Source organism: Notolabrus celidotus, chromosome 23 (genome assembly GCF_009762535.1).
Source record: "Notolabrus celidotus isolate fNotCel1 chromosome 23, fNotCel1.pri, whole genome shotgun sequence".
Classification (NCBI taxonomy): domain Eukaryota; kingdom Metazoa; phylum Chordata; class Actinopteri; order Labriformes; family Labridae; genus Notolabrus; species Notolabrus celidotus.
The window spans coordinates 6721957-6731735 of NC_048294.1; positions in this window are offsets into that span (position 1 = coordinate 6721957).

Here is a 9779-nt window from a genome sequence, read left to right on the forward strand (position 1 = left end):
AACAAAACAAGTGTTACCCTTACAAAGTGTGAGGGGAAAGCTATAGTTTAGATTTTTATCAGCTAGCTAACTACTTGTTAGATGGTTGTTAGCCTTGATGCTAGCAAAAAATTCCAGTTGGGGTTGGTCGTCACATTCTCTTTGGGGTTGGTTGTCACATGTACCAACCAACCCCTATGTTGGCAAAATCATGCATGGTGAAATTAGTTGGAGTGCACAGAACCTACATTTGCCATCACTGTAACTCAGAAAGTGACTGCATGTAGCCTAGTTGAGTCGGCCATTATTGTTGGGCCTATTTGTTTTGTTCTTTATGTTGTTATATAGGCCGGCCTAAAGATGTGTTTCCTGTTCATGTTCCTTGCTCATGTTATGTTAAAATGCAGTTATGTAGGCTTATCACTTGTCAGTGCAATTAAACTTTCAAATTTAGTTCTGCCTTCTTGCCTTTTTAGAAATATTTTTCCCATTGAAATACCATTGTGGCAACCAACCCCATAGTGTGTGACAACCAACCCCATAGTGTGTGACAACCAACCCCCTAGTGTGTGACAACCAACCCCCTAGTGTGTGACAACCAACCCCATAGTGTGTGACAACCAACCCCATAGTGTGTGACAACCAACCCCCTAGTGTGTGACAACCAACCCCATAGTGTGTGACAACCAACCCCATAGTGTGTGACAACCAACCCCCTAGTGTGTGACATCCAACCCCATAGTGTGTGACAACCAACCCCCTAGTGTGTGACATCCAACCCCATAGTGTGTGACAACCAACCCCCTAGTGTGTGACAACCAACCCCATAGTGTGTGACAACCAACCCCCTAGTGTGTGACAACCAACCCCCTAGTGTGTGACAACCAACCCCCTAGTGTGTGACATCCAACCCCATAGTGTGTGACAACCAACCCCCTAGTGTGTGACATCCAACCCCATAGTGTGTGACAACCAACCCCCTAGTGTGTGACATCCAACCCCCTAGTGTGTGACATCCAACCCCATAGTGTGTGACAACCAACCCCCTAGTGTGTGACAACCAACCCCCTAGTGTGTGACAACCAACCCCCTAGTGTGTGACAACCAACCCCATAGTGTGTGACAACCAACCCCCTAGTGTGTGACAACCAACCCCCTAGTGTGTGACAACCAATCCCCTAGTGTGTGACAACCAATCCCCTAGTGTGTGACAACCAACCCCCTAGTGTGTGACAACCAACCCCCTAGTGTGTGACAACCAACCCCCTAGTGTGACAACCAACCCCCTAGTGTGTGACAACCAACCCCATAGTGTGTGACAACCAACCCCATAGTGTGTGACAACCAACCCCATAGTGTGTGACAACCAACCCCCTAGTGTGTGACAACCAACCCCCTAGTGTGTGACAACCATCCCATAGTGTGTGACAACCAACCCCCTAGTGTGTGACAACCAACCCCATAGTGTGTGACAACCAACCCCATAGTGTGTGACAACCATCCCATAGTGTGTGACAACCAACCCCCTAGTGTGTGACAACCAACCCCATAGTGTGTGACAACCAACCCCATAGTGTGTGACAACCAACCCCATAGTGTGTGACAACCAACCCCCTAGTGTGTGACAACCAACCCCCTAGTGTGTGACAACCATCCCATAGTGTGTGACAACCAACCCCCTAGTGTGTGACAACCAACCCCATAGTGTGTGACAACCAACCCCATAGTGTGTGACAACCATCCCATAGTGTGTGACAACCAACCCCCTAGTGTGTGACAACCAACCCCCTAGTGTGTGACAACGACCCCATAGTGTGTGACAACCAACCCCATAGTGTGTGACAACCAACCCCCTAGTGTGTGACAACCAACCCCCTAGAGTGTGACAACCAACCCTATAGTGTGTGACATCCAACCCCCTAGTGTGTGACAACCATCCCATAGTGTGTGACAACCAACCCCCTAGTGTGTGACATCCAACCCTATAGTGTGTGACAACCAATCCCCTAGTGTGTGACAACCAACCCCATAGTGTGTGACAACCAACCCCCTAGTGTGTGACAACCAACCCCATAGTGTGTGACAACCAACCCCCTAGTGTGTGACAACCAACCCCATAGTGTGTGACAACCAACCCCATAGTGTGTGACAACCAACCCCCTAGTGTGTGACATCCAACCCCATAGTGTGTGACAACCAACCCCATAGTGTGTGACATCCAACCCCATAGTGTGTGACAACCAACCCCATAGTGTGTGACAACCAACCCCCTAGTGTGTGACATCCAATCCCATAGTGTGTGACAACCAACCCCCTAGTGTGTGACAACCAACCCCATAGTGTGTGACAACCAACCCCCTAGTGTGTGACAACCAACCCCCTAGTGTGTGACAACCAACCCCATAGTGTGTGACAACCAACCCCATAGTGTGTGACAACCAACCCCCTAGTGTGTGACATCCAACCCCATAGTGTGTGACAACCAACCCCCTAGTGTGTGACATCCAACCCCATAGTGTGTGACAACCAACCCCCTAGTGTGTGACAACCAACCCCATAGTGTGTGACAATCATCCCCGTGATGGGGTTGGTTGTCACAATGTGTCAGAGTGTCTTTGATAGTTAATTGCCTCTTTGTTACATTGAGTTGGAAAATGAGAGGGATACACATTTCAAGCCCACACCTTAAGCTTCAATTTAATGTAGGAAAGACTATTGAAAGATGTTTTGATGTTGAGCAATCATCAAAACAGTAAAAAGTGTGACAACCAACCCTGTTCTCCCCTACTGTGTTTACCCCCTAGTGTTTAATGAGACACGTGTACAACTGAACAGCTCAGAAACAGGGTTCTACTAACAAGCACATGGAAGCCATCTTGGATTTTGAGGTCGGGGTTGCTTTTTCGAACCTTCTTGGTTGGAAATAAAAAATCAGGGCGCAATTAGAAGTTAGAACATGCAATTCTTGCTTTAACTTTTTATTTTCAACTAGAGTTCAGTTCCAATTTCGGTTCACCTTTTCTTCTACATCCGAATGTTTCATGTTCACATTAATACGTCCGTCCCCTCATCTCTTCCCTCTTCTTCTTCTTCTTCTTCCTCCAGGAGAGCATATCACAGGTCCGGCCTCTGGTCATCTGCCGCCAAAGCGCAGAGAGGCAAATGAGCCCGATGGAACTCCCCCAAGACTCCGGACGTCTGATGTCTCTTTGGCCTCCGTCCCTCTCTCTTCCTCTCCTCCTCCTCCTCTCCCTGCCTCTCTCTCTCTCCCTCGTCATTGTCATCTTGTCTTTCTTTCTCCCGTGGGCTACAAGCACTTGACCGATTGTGGGGGAATAGTTTCCAAGAATTTGCAGTGAATAGCACAAAAGGGGAAGAAATATGGTGCTTTAAAGGTTTGCAGACTCATTTCTGGTGTTTTAGTACACCATGCTTGTTTTGTTTTTCTTGCATTTACACATTCTGGGAAGCTTTAGAGCGAACATTTGATGCTTCATTCAGCTCATTTCTGTACTTCTAGAATCTGAAACAGCATCCACTCAGAGCTTGCTTTTGCCTCATAAAATCTCACCTTCTGTCTCACTTTCTCACCCCCTCGTCGGTAAAAATAGACCTCTCATCTCGCTCCTTATTCTAACGAGCCACAGGAGTGATACGTGGGGGGGGGGGGGGGGGGGGGGGGGGGTTCAGGGCTGCGCAGGTACACTCAAACAGGAAAATAACGTATAATTATATAGACGATGCTGCTGAACTATGCAATTCTTCCGTTCCTACGGCGGCACATTTACCGCCGTCTTTGAACATCCATTTCTTTGGCACTGTCGTCACCTTCTTGGCGCACTTCCCCTCCTTTTTTCTCTTTGAGGAAAAATACTTTATAAATGCAGGGACTACTGATTCTATAATAGTAACATACCCTAATTTTAATAGCAATAGCAGGAGAGATCTGATAGAGCTCAGATAACTTATGATCTACTGTACATCTGTTAATTTAATAAGTGGGTTACATGTATTACTTTACTTGTTGCAGACTGGTTTGAAAACAGGTGGTTCTTTTTTCTTCTGTTTTTTCTGGCTGCACTTGTGTATATTTTTAGTAAAAGAACTGACCTCAAAATAAAATGAGCTTTAGTAGATTTTACTTCTGTTTAAACATTTTCAAAAAGTCTTACAGTTAAAGGGTTACTATCATATTTAATAGTATTTATGTTTATATTTATGAATCATTATTTAAGAAGAAAAATCAGCTTGACAATCAGTCACGCTAAATATTTCAGACTGAAATAATTGGAACAAAGCCATTTTGTCGTGGCTTTTCTACACTGTGTATTCGATGTTATGTTGTTTTTTCTATGTTTTTAAAGTTGTAGTTCTTTTTTTCAGTTAACAATAGGAATGTAGAAAAATGTTAAGACCACGTGTAATACCTTTTATTCTGCCCGCCTGTTGTATTGCCTGTCTTGAATCTTAAATTTGATATCTGTGTTCATTCACTGTGTTCTCTGTGTTTCAAGGGGCCGTAGAAGCTCAATAAAACTAGATTGTATTTTGACATTAAAAAGAAGAGGTGTATTTTTTTTTGTGTCAGTCATCAAAACAGCATTTTGAGGTTTTGTAAGGGATAATATGGGGACTATTTCTTAGATGGACACAACTCAGGCACTTCTAAAAAGTAAGTAACAAAGGCATAAAAAGACACTAGTGTATTATTGAAAAATCAGCCTTGTGTACATTATTAAAAAAATAATAATAAAGGTAGTTGACAATAGTCAGAATTGGTATTATAAATTGTAACCTGAAAAGTTACAAAAGACTTTAAAAATTTAATAAAAAGAGTATAATTACAATATTTCATTGACACATAGTGGAGATAGAATTGTTACATGGTTAAAAAAGAAACACCACATTGACAAAAGAGTGCCTCTTTGGTAGCTACAACCCACTACTACTTAAGTAAACTGATGTAAGCTAAAATAACCCAGAATAATCTAATCTCAAACAAAACAATCCAAGCTAAAACAACCTATGTTACACTAACTAAGCTAAATAAGCCTACGCTAAACCAATCCAAGTCAAGGTAACCTAGCATAACTGACCAGACGTAAACCTACCACAGATAATGATAAAAAACTTAAGCAAAGGTAACATTAGCTGAAAAGACAAGTTTATCAAATGTAAGCTAGCTTAATCTGAGCTTATCTGGATAAACTAACCTAACACAAGTTTATCTTGGGTAAACTCATGTTAGCTCAACTAATTTATCCAGTCTAAACAGGCCCAATCTAAGCTAACCTAAGGTGAATTTATCTAAAATGAAGCTACCAAAGCGAAACTGACCAAAGTTGGCTGAATTGAATCATCCAATGTCAAACTTAACTAAGCTTAACAGCCTTAAACAAACTGATCCAAGCTAAACTGGCCAAAGGTTAACTAATCTAAGATCAGGTAACCTAGCTAACTGAAGATTAAATTATTGAAGCTTAATTGACCCAAGGTAAACTCCCCTGAGACAAATCAATCCAAGCAAGACCAACCTTGGCTCAACTGGCCAACCTAAACTAATCTAAGCTAGGCAAACCTTAGATAAACTAAACTGACCTAACCTAAATAACTTAAGCTAAAACTATATTGGTCGTTAGCTAAATCAACCGAAGCTAAACTAACCTTTATTAAACTAAACTGAGTAAAGCATAACTGTTGTAAAGTTTAGCTAATCTATCTTAAGCTAAACTGACTGACCTAACTAGTCTAAGCCAAAACTATCTTGGTTGTTGATTCATGTCAGCTGTTCAGAGTCTCCTTTTCTAGCAACAGAGCAAATTGGCCTTTTTCCAAGCGGCAACCTCCGGTCTAAAAATATGAGTCCAATGCGGAAGTTCTAAAATCTGCAGTTCATCAAGGATCCGCTTGAGGCTGGCTCCGGAAGTACCGGAAACCACATACACACCAATTCAAAAAAGCCAATCTTTACAGCAGAAATAAACATGTTTACAGTCTGGTACAAAAGAGGAGTGTAGTCTGGATAGCTCATTTCTCGATCGGCACACACTGTACGGAGGGTGAATTTTTTTCTTAACGCAGCGATTTCGAAGGTATTGAGATTACTAGTCTTCCAATGAGAGGCACAGCTGACTTGGCTGACAGGTGGGAACACTAGCTGTTGGCCAGGAGGCTCACAGCCCGCCTCTTTACGTTAAAATCGCTCAACAGCAGCAATATGGCTCCGCCGATGATTGGCCTTCAGAAACAGAGCGGTGATGTCACGGATACCATATTTATATCTGGTATCTGGTATATATATATATCTGCATTTTTCTTACAATATCCCACTATTCACATTACCTAATACTACTCCAGCGTTTTTCAATGCATAACAAAACAAAACAATTTCTACAGCTCAAAAAACAGAATAAAATACTTTGGTAAGTGAAGACAATGCTTCCTGCACTTTTGCTAACAAAGGAGAAAAGGAAAAGAAGACTGAAGTTAGGCCTCATTTCCCAGCAGTGGATGCTGCTCTTGAGGAAAGGGCCTAAGGGGGAAGGGTCCCATAATGAGGTCTCCACTCCTCCTTTTACTGCTTAGGTTGTCATGGTAATAATCAGGACTGCAAAGGGAACAAGACATCTTCATAGGTTACATAGCGTGCTGTGACCCAGAGCATAAACACTCGCAAAACAACATCTGCACAGCTGCTACACATACAGCAAAGTTGATTTCAGAAGCATTGATATTGTGTTTTCTTTATGTACAGTGGATCAGTGTGGTGGCTAGATTAACTAATGTCTGTGATCAACCTCTCCAGGAGAACCCTGTCTGGGTGACTTCATCCACTAAAAACTGTTATTTTCAAGACAAACTTTTTACATAAAAATGTTATTTAACATTTCAATTTAATTTAAAAAACACTCAACTTTGTCCTGTAGGGTTGAATAAGACCAAGGCTGTTTCCGAAACGGCCTGCTACATACTACTTACTAATGTAGTAGGCAGTAGGTATTGCCTACTACATACAGCGTTTGAATTTAGTATGTAGTATGACTGTTCTGTCCGATCTGTCATGCAGCATGCTGAGCCAGACTTCGCTGGATTTCCGGTTTCGGAAAGCGGAAGTAAACAACGGCGAAGCCGATAAATAAAATGCTTATTTAGCATCCATTTATGATTTAAAAAGTTAGGAAGTGGTTTATATGTAATTTGATAACTTTCACAGCACCCAAAAACGGATTTCCTCCCGTCAAAAAATGAGGAAAAAGAAAAAGCAGAACGAGCGCTATGCATTATGGGAAACAGTACGCGAGGCAGACTGGTCTGATGCACACTGAGATATTTTCCCGAATCAGTAGACATCCGGGGAGTTTTGGCATACTGCAGATTTTGCTCTTGTTCACACACTACTTACTACATACTGAATTTTGGACATATCAGTACGTACTGCTAGTATAGTAGGCGATTTCGGAAACAGCCCAAGACTTCTTGTCTGCTTTTGTGTATGTACAGTAAGTCAGTCCCTCCAGGAAGTTGCGATTTCGCCATCGCAACTATCAACGCAAATTCAACCAATCAGCGTGATTTTTTCGCGGCCTTGCAATTTTATACAATCACCGCAACTTTCCCGCAAATTTGACCAATTACCTTAATCTCAGCCCCTGCACGTCATTGGTTTCGTCATCAATTTGATTTCCTTGGAACATAAACGTAAGTCCTCACTTGATCGGCACTTTTCAACAACAAAACACGCACAGAGAACGGGTGAAAAGAGGGGACAGCAGGCAGGACAAGTGAAGTTGACAACGTTGTTATTTATAGATTGAGGGGCTCAGTGTTAGCTTGGTCTCTACCTGCAGCAGGTGTGCTTTATGAACCAGCTCTCCTCGCCTCCATGCATCCATCTCATCTTCATTGATGATTTTTACCCCCGGTGTGCGTTAGAGACAAAGACACAACCGGGGGACGTCTGTTTACTATTTGATGTTTGACATTGTTGCCGTGGTTACCGTAAAAAGCTCTTCATCTACAGCTTGATTTATTCCAGTTTGGTGATACATCAGACACATTCAGTAAGTTTTGATCAACTCCTAGTCATCAAAGATGCAGATTAATTTCTGAGTGCCGTGAACTGACTGTGCATCAGTCGCTGCGAGGTGCATTCAGGGACCGTCGTAAATGTGCAATACAGTCCATGTCAGTTCATGGCATTTTTCTGTGAATCAAGAGAATCAAAATACAGTCAGTGGTCACATCAAGAATGTTTTCTAAAAACAACTGTAATTTAGCATATTTACTTGCCCCTGAGATGTTATTGGGGGAAAAAAGCAAAAAAAAATTGCAACTTTCACCGCAATTTTTTCAAAAAGCTGTCGCAAATTCAGGCTTTTTGGGCCGCAACAATCACAAAAAAATCCCGCGAAATCCTGGAGGGACTGGTAAGTCTGTTATTTGTGTATGTGTGTGTGTGTGTGTGTGTGTGTGTGTGTGTGTGTGCTGTCTCACATGTGAAAGGCTGTGAAAAGAGCAGAGTCATTGTGTCCTCAGGTAGGAGTTTTGTTTGAAAGCGAGGTGGTGCCCACCAGTTTCATTTGCAACTCACCCACTCACAGTGCTTCAACTTCAAAGCATTTGAAAAGAAACACAGCATGCGTTGATCATTACAGGGCTTACAGGGAAACTGCATTTCCTCTACATTCAATGAGGACGGAAAGTTCAGTGAAATACTGCTAGGCCACGAATAACTGTTATTTTTGATGGATATGTTGCAGCTTGTGATGTTAAAATCACTCTCTGATCACACAGCTGGGTGTATTTTATTCAACAGTGCTACAAATGTTTGACAAACTGATTTACACAAGATGAGAGTCATATTATAGGTCAAATCCAACACATTATTTACTACATTGTACTGTATTTATTTATTTACTAAGTTAGTAAGACCCATGGAAGACAGACAAAACAAAAGGCCTTAGCATTCCAACAAGGTCGTAATGCAAGGAGAGAGTTCCTTTGTGAGGGACCTTTGCCGACTACTTATGATCTGCAAAACATTCCTCAAGTCAAGGTTACAGTGCGACCCAGCAGTTTGTTTTTCCTGTCAGCACAAAGGGTGACAGGTGTAAATCGTGTTGTTTTGTTGCCCTCTGTCTCCTTCTTCCCCTCATGACTCTGGATCCTTGACCCAGATACCACTGCTCTGGACGTGGAGGAGCAATGTGATCCCGCTGATAACCCCCTAGGCATTTAATGAAGATCCCAAAGTCATATGGTGAGATATTAAGATGCCAAGACCCGCCAAGATGTCTTGGTTCACCAAGTTGAGCTGGCACAGATCCAACTGCCTCCAGGACTAGATCACTCCCCAGTTTTATAACTGGAAAGAGTCAAATCTCAACCGTGCACACTGGGGAAATCAAGAACTGCTCACGGCCATGGATTCAGCTCATCAATCCATCACAGACCTTTGTTGTGACTTGCACGGACAGCCAAAATGGTATAGAATTTCAATTACCGCGTGGTATAGTACACTGCAAATAGCAAGTCTCCATGCCATTCTCTAACACTCAAATATAGGAGGTGAGAGAGGCAGGAGAGGAACAAATAGACAACACAACTGGTGCCGGCAGACAGGGGAAGACATATGGCTGCTTGCAAAAATAAGAAAAGCATCCTAACACTGGACTGGATTTATGAGATTTTCTCTCTTAATTTTTCATCATAAAGCAAGCAAACAGCAAGTGAGCTGCAGTCTTCCAAACCTCTAGTGGTGTTAAAGCGTTGAGGGATTTAAGGGATTAGTACAAATTAGA